Raw genomic sequence first — 8,079 nt, forward strand, 5'->3', positions numbered from 1 at the left:
ATTCAGTAATCCTGGCCTCCAGCGCTGCAAATATGCTACATTTGTTACAGATATCATTACTGCTAAAGGAGGCCGAGGAGTAACTAAACATCTGACACAATGAGCAAGAAAGTGCAGCAGGGACAGGTGAAGTAGCCATGGTGCTAACGAGTCGGCTACGAGCTAAGCTAAGCTAGCGAAACCATAAAGACACAGGGAATGAATACTTTGGCTATATGTTAGGGAGTGAGGATGTCATCCAGGGAAGGACAGATTTTGTTTTGAAGTTGTTTTGCTTTGCATGTTTGCTGTGTTTTAAATGTGGAGTGTTTTTATTAATTTTTTGTAGTGCATGTTTTGGTTATATCTGTTAATTTGTCCTGAAGAGACTCCACCCTTCCCTGTTTACTAATTTGATACACCTGAGAGGTGACAGCAGGTGGTGATTTGAAGAGAGGGCTCGGAGACGCAGGAGCCCGCCGTTGGTGCGGGTTGGTCGACCAGTACGTGGCGAGGACATACAACGGCGGGTGCGTGGAGAGGCAGTGAGAGCTGTGCTGCTGCTGGAATAGCTTGAGGTCAGAGGACGCTGCAGTGGGGGATTAGTTGGCAGCGGGAAAGCACCCTACCTCCTACGGCAAGACCATAGTGCTGGCGTGCCACAGAAAAGCGGCAGGCAGAGTTGGGAGCTCTGCCCATCCGGGGTAAGTGTCATGACTTATCGTGCTGCAATAAACCGAACCACTGGAAAGACCAGTGACCACCAGCACCTCGGAGCGGAGAGACTGACAGGACAGCCGAGGATGATTTTCCCAGCCCTTTTCAGACACCGCTTCCTGTAGATGTCTTGTATGGCAGGAAGTGGTGCTCCGGCAATGCGCTGGGCGGTTTTCACGACCCTCTGCAACGCCTTCCGGTCCGAGGCGGAGCAGTTCCCATATGTAGTGGGGTGTGGTCTGCGATGCTGTGCAGGGAGGGCGGACACACCTGCATGGCATCCTTAATCACACCCGCCAAGTTAAAAACACGGGGACTCAGGGGTTGGGGTGTGTTGTGTTGTGATCTAAATAAAATGGCTCAAAACACTGATCCCTGGACCCGCCGTATCTCATTCACGCCACACCGTACCAGACTGTTGTACAGTTGGTCAGGATGCTCGCGATGGTGCAGCGATAGAAGTTCACCAGGATGTCTGAGGACAGCTGGTTCTTCCTCAGAGTCCTCAAGAAGAAGAGGCGCTGGTGAGCCTTCTTGACCAGCTTGGAGCAGTTGGTCGTCCAGGTGAGATCCTCGGAGATGTGGACTCCCAGGAACTTGAAGCTGCTCACACACTCCACAGCCGTCCCCTTAATGTGGATGGGTGGATGTGGGTCAGCATTCCTCCTGTAGTCCATGATGAGCTCCTTGGTCTTCTCGGTGTTAAGCAGCAGGTTGTTTGTGTCGCACCACTCAGCCAGACGATCCACGATCATCGTTGTCACTGATGAGGCCAATCACCGTGGTGTCATCTGCAAACTTAATGATGGTGTTGGAACCATCAGCAGGTCTGCAGTCGTGGGTGAAGAGGGAGTAGAGGAAAGGGCTCATCACACAGCCTTGTGGTACACCGGTGTTCACTGTGATTGTAGATGAGCAGTGGTTATACAGCCGGACATGTTGGGGCTGATTGGTCAGGAAGTCCAGTAACCATTTGCACATGAGGGAACTGATGCCCAGGTCTGTCAGTTTCCTGATGAGTTGTGAGGGGAGGATTGTATTGAACGCTGAACTGAAGTCTATAAACAGCATTCAGACGTAGGTGTGTATTTATATGTTTATGTTTATGTGCACCTGCTCAGTAACAACGTTGTGTGTTATTTAAAGTTGTTGCATCCATGAGAACTCTGGTGCAGATTTAAATGTCCAACCGAACGAGCACCAGCTCAGAGGAGAGCAGCTGGAAGGGACCAGCACAATGTACAACGAACCTTCTCCAAGAAGAAGTGCGACTGAAGGTGAAAAAAGCCAAAGGAAAAGTTCACGTTTGACTCAAAGTGGGAGGAGACGAGGAGCACAAGCAGATCATGAGCCTCGTGCTCAGCATGTTCAGCACATCTCTGCTAAACTGCCAAAAGAAAAACATGAAGAACCCAAAGCATGGTGACGCCGTTTTACTTCTTAAAGCACAATTATTACTAAATCAGTAAAAATAGTAATGATAACAAAATAAAAAATAAGCATTTTGCTGAGTCTGTGTGTGATATTGTTGCTCCTTAGACAGAACTGGAACATCAGGATTATTTATTAAGGCTTTGAAACTAGCGACTGTGTTTACTAAGCTCAGAGATCACAAACATCTTTCTGCATTCAGAGGAGTCGCCCCCTGCTGGACAGCCATTAGAAATAATGCAAATTATAGGCACCCCTGCATCCTCTCACCTGTGCTGTAAGGATTTAACCAGACCAAAGCAGACTGAGGCAAAGAGTGAAAGAAGAATTTTCTGTGGCATGATTGTCTTAAAATATGTTGTATTTACCAAGACTAAGAACAGTAGGATGTGTGTACGATTTAATGATTGTGCATTTTGTTTGGTGTCCGTTATTTCCAGAACATGATTTATGAATGAGGATGTGTGAGATGACTTCTCAGGATGAGGACGAATCTACTTCTGTGTGTGTTCACGGACAGCCAGCATTGTTTTCTACAATGATGCCTTTGCCATATGTTGGTTGTGCCATAGATAAGTACAGAAACAGTTATCCAACAATATAATAAAGTGTAGTTTTATTTTTTTTAAATGAAGAATACTGGTTTTAGGCTGAAGCCTTCTCACTCTGACCGCAGAGTCAGGACCAGGTGTGAAGGACTTTTTGTACAAGGCGCTGCTGATAAGATGCATGTGAGTGAAACTGAAGTTTAAAGGAGCGACCAATGAGAGCAAAGATAACTTTCATCGACTTATAATAGCCTGGTAAAGATATCAAGGGGTTACTAAGGCAACTGAGTTTACCATAGAGATGAAACATCAGCCGTAAAGTGTCAGTCAAGTTACTTGAAAATAGTAATTAGTTACTGGTTATTTATGGTTTGTAGAAACAGGAAGTCAGTGTGTCTAAATGCACATACAGCTGTGGTCAGGTAGCATCCCCCATCGTGGGCTCTTTGCTCTTCACAAGTGGAGTGATAAAGGACCTAATGACACGTTCTGTCCACCGCAGAGAGTTTGAGCAGGTCTGCAGTGAACCGCAGGCTTGATACCGTTCTTCTCCTGTGACAGTGACATCAAGTTCTTGTTCACATTTTGCTTTTACATAAAGTGATGCAGCCTTCAGACTGCGGTATAGTTTAGAGATCATCTTACTGTTCCTTTGGTGACAAGCTCCACATATTGTTTCAACTATTGGTTTCAGTTCTGCACCGTCTACATCTTTATGTCTTAACTGGAGATTTCTAAACAGGTCATGATTTTTAAGGCCAAATGTGTCTTTCAGGTCCTGAAAACTCCCCATCATATTGTTTCTATTCACACAAAAGGCTGTCGAACCCTTTCTCATCCAGGCCTGAAATACAGAGTCACGTGTCCCTGGTCGGAGCCCATCGCCCAGACCAATCCACCTTAGTAACTTTTAAGAGTTTTCCAGTTTAAGTTGTTTAGCAAGAAAGAGCCATGTTTCTAAAGAGGGTTAACCCTAACCCCAGTGACAGGGTCTAGTTTACTCTTAAGTGAGGAGTTCAAATTCCCCAATATTGTTTGAATTTTATCAGAATCAGAATCAGAATGGGGTTTATTGCCAGATGTTGAGGTTTACAACATTAGGAAATTGCTGCGGTGCTTCAGTGCAAACAATAAGAATTAAAGTGCTATGTAGAAAGAAAGATATGTGCATGGGATATACATGAGATATATACATGAGAATAAGACTTATGAGTGCTACGTAGATAGCCGCAGGTCTCTACATCTTTCCACCGTACATAAGCATTATCACACCAGCTGCACAGGGGCGTGAGTGGTGCAGCTCGGAAGTGCAGTTTTAAGTTTGTGTGTCACAGTCCTGAGTCGGTGACCCAGTGCTTTGAGTTTGTGTCTCTGAGTTTTTGTATTATGATCTTAGTTCTCTTTGTTGCCCCAGTTTATTCTTTAGTCTGGTGTCTTAGTTTGGGTCTCTTGTATTCTCTTTAGTTCTCTGAGTATTTCGTAGCCGCCCTCCGTGTCTCCCTGTTGTTGTTCTCTGTGTTTCTTAGTTGCTCTGTCTCCCCTAGTCACGTCTGCGTCTATGTTACATTTCCTGTTTTACTTTGAAGGTCTGTGTCCTACGTGACTGTATTGAGTTTCACTTCCCTTGGGTCTCGTTATGTCTGATTTCTCCCAGCTGTGTCTCATTCCCTTTGTTATTTCCCAGTGTATTTAAGCCCTGTGTTTCTCTGTGTCAGTGTTGTGATTCCCCTCATGCTGTGTGTGAGTCTCCCCGTGGCTGCTGGTGTACATTATAATTAGCTTTTCCCAGTTTAGTTTAGTTTAGTATTGTTTGTGATCTGTTTTCCAGCAATGAAGCTGTGCTTTTGAGTTCAAGTTCTGTCCCCGTGAGTTTGTTTGGGTCCAATTCCTGCCACACAGCCGAAGCATGACAGAAGATCGCGACCATTACACAGACCCAGCAAACCGCTCTCGGCTGCGTGAGCGACAGGATGCTGCCTTTGCCCAGCTGGAGGAGGAGCTTCGCTTGAGGCCGTGGCGCACTCCTGACTACGGGCGGATTTTCCGAGGAACTCGGCTGGCTCTCGGAGGTCCCAGGAGCTGCCAAAAGCCCCCACCTGCTGCTTCACTTGCACCCAAGCCGCGGCCGCTTCAGGTGGGAATTCTCCGCGTCTCTTCTGATGCCCATGCTCCAGCCTCGGCGTCGCCGTTCTGCACGCCAGAGGCTCAGCTGCTCGCTCCGCCAGCTTCCTCTGTTCAAAGGAAGCGGCGCACCCGCCGCCATAAACTGGACATTGCTGAGCAACTCACAGTGGTGAGTGACAATGACTTTTATTCTCACGTCCCATCTGACGTTAAAAGTAATAAACTCACCTCTGATCCGTGGGGAACTTCCCTTATGGATGATGACATTGATTGGGAAAATTATTTTCATTCAGCTCCCTGGGAGGGGGGTTTAATTAAGGACAAGTCACACACTTCAAACCCTTCAAACTCTACTAAAACAAAGACTGTAAAACGTGGTGGAAAAAGTGCAAAATTCATTTTTGATAAGTCTGTTTTTGTTGACCCGGTACATTTTAACCCTGAGCCTGCCCATTCTAAGACTGTTGTTTTTCTGAGCCTGCTCCTTTGCCTACTCGTGTTCCTGCTCCCAGGGCAGCTCGGGCCCAGCGTACCCCTGCACCCGTATCCGCTCCTCGGGTGGAGGAGCTGCCCAGCCGTTGCTGGTGCCTGTTCCGGCCCCAAGGGTGAGGGCAGCCGTGACTCAGTTTCCTCCTGCACCCGTACCTACTCCCCGGGTGGGAGCAGCCAGTGTCTGGCAGAAGCCTGCACCTGTTCCTGAGTCCACTGTAAGCTCAAGCGAGGCTGTCCAGCCATATTCTTCATGTTCAGAAGGCTCAGAAGAGTTAGCTCAGCCACTGTCACAACTGCCATCACTACAACAGCCACTACAACATGTATTACAGTCTTTTGTTCAGTCATTAGCCCAGTTCTTAGCTCAGTCTCTAGCACAGTTATAAACTCCATTACCTGCTCAGTCATCCATTCTGTTTCCACCTCAGTTTCTTGCTCCATTGTCTGTTCAGTTATCAGCTCGGTCATTAACTCTGTCACCAGCTCAGTTAGTAGCTCAGCAACCTGCTCAGTCACTGCCATCCTCTGCTGGAAGCTCTTGTGAGCTCACTCAGCCAGTTGAGGACAGCGTCGTGCTGACAAAGCCTGGACAGACTGTTTGCACTGCACAGCCCCAACCGTTGCATCCCAAGCCGGCTGCGTACCCTGTGCAGCTACAGTTGGCGTCCGCTGAGCCAGAGGTCTCCGCACCTGCTGGCTCTGCATCTGTTTCCGCTGGGGGTTCAGGAGAACCTCTCCAGCCCTTCCTCGTCTCAGCTCGAGGGCCCGAGGAGCCCGTCCAGCCTCCTCCTGTTCCACCACCTGCAGCTTCAGTTTCTTCTTCGCCTGGTCCAGCCTCCTCTGCGTCGGCCTCGCCTGGTCCTGTGGCTGCCACGCCGCCGCCCAAGCCACGTTCTGCACCTCGGAGTCGCCGGCCACTTTCCGGGCCACCAGCTGGACGCCGTCGAGGTCGGCCCCCAGAACTGTTTCCCCGTCGTTGCTGCCCGCACGGTCGACACCCTGAACTCCTCTGTTCCTCGTGAACTTTTTGTTTTGGACTCTTGGTGCTCCTTGTGTTGTTTTGTTTCAGTCCCTCTGCCCTCCCTGGTTTGGTTTTCTGGTTTTGTTATAGTTAGCACCACAGTAATTCTGGTGATTTGGTAATATTAATGCCCAGGTACTTAACTGTTTTAGTTTTCCCGTCTAAATCAAATTCGTTCCTGTGTTCCTCTACAGGTGTATGATTAAAGTGGATCATTTGTGTCTTTGTGATGTTAAGTTTGTGTCCTGAATACAAATTAAACTATCTAACAGCCCCAGAAGTCTGGGAGGGATGTATCCAGATCACTAAGAGATAACATAACGTCCTCTGCAAACAGGCCTATTTGTGCTCATTATATATAATGATCTCTTTTAACCTCATCTTTTCAAATTGCCTGAACCAGTGGTTTCATATATGGAGCAAAGGGCGTGTTGCTGAGGCAGAAGCCCCGCCTGTAGCTGCATTTAGAGACACAGACTTCCTGTTTCTACAAACCATAAATGACCAGCATCTGTCTTTGTCTCATTGTTTCATGTGTTACAGGTGACCTGTATCTGACACATGAATAAAATGTTTTTGTACCTAAACAATAACTTGATAAATACATGAATTAAAGATATTACCCCTGCAGTATGTTGGACAGACTGTCCGCGGTGACACTCTGAGGTTTGGGTCTGAAATATCTGCAGGTTCCTCTTTGTTTCTCTGCTTCTTTCTGTCAGTTTGGTGGTTTTACTGAGACAAGCAGTTTGTTTTTCTGTGAACTCCCAGTAATTATCTTTGAACAGAAACATCACAACACCTCAAAATGTAACATTATACATATAAAAGAATGGGAGAAGTGGGGGCAAAGCAACCACGTGTGAAGCATCATTTCACTGTTAGATACATCGTATGACGGGGAAAGCAAACGCTGGATGAAAGTTACTGATGCAGTTACACATCGTTGAGCCAAGTGTTACAGTTACAGGAAGAAAATATTTTTCAGTTTGATTACGAGACGATGCTGTGAAGCTTCTGAAGAGTTTAAAGGTGAAGTTAGTATGTTGGTCACTTCTTTGACATCTCATGATATAATTTTGAGGGTGTGTCTCCCAGCCCTACCAGTCAGACTTCTTTTTATTCCATATATGGCATTAAATATGACAGATTCATGAACACCATGATGTATGTTTTTCATTGGTAACATATAAGAAAGCAGGAAGTGTCTTATAGCCACAGTGCTCAGGCTTATCTGCAGCTTTCTGCCACTGACGGCTCATTTCACTCTTGTGTGTCTCAGCCATGTGGACACAGCAGACAAACTTCTTCTTTTTGGCCACAGGTGAGATGCATTTGACATCACTGAGTAGTTTTCTTGTTGCTACACTAACAGGATGTGTGAGGGCTGTTAAACGTGTTGGAAGCTTTTCCTTCCTTTATACAAGACTTTTCTGAATTCTTGGCAGGAATTTTACCAAAGTGCGACAGTGTTTTAATCGTAGGGGATTTTAATATTCACGTTTGCTGAACAAATACGCCGCTGACCACTGATTTTTTTTAAATGTTATAGACTCTTTTAATCTTGTTCAGTCAGTCAAAGGCCCAACTCATGAAGGTGGTCATACCCTGGATCTCGTACTTTCTTACGGCCTGTCACTCTTTGACATTGCAATTTGTAACATCAATTTTTCTGACCATATGCCTGTACTGTTTGAGCTTCCTCTTTCACGTCAGTCTAGTACATAGGTGTCAAACTCTGGCCCGCAGCCTAATTACATTTGGCCC

This window comes from Pundamilia nyererei, unplaced genomic scaffold, assembly GCF_000239375.1.
Source record: "Pundamilia nyererei isolate P.nyererei 1_Seehausen unplaced genomic scaffold, PunNye1.0 scaffold00133, whole genome shotgun sequence".
NCBI lineage: Eukaryota > Metazoa > Chordata > Actinopteri > Cichliformes > Cichlidae > Pundamilia > Pundamilia nyererei.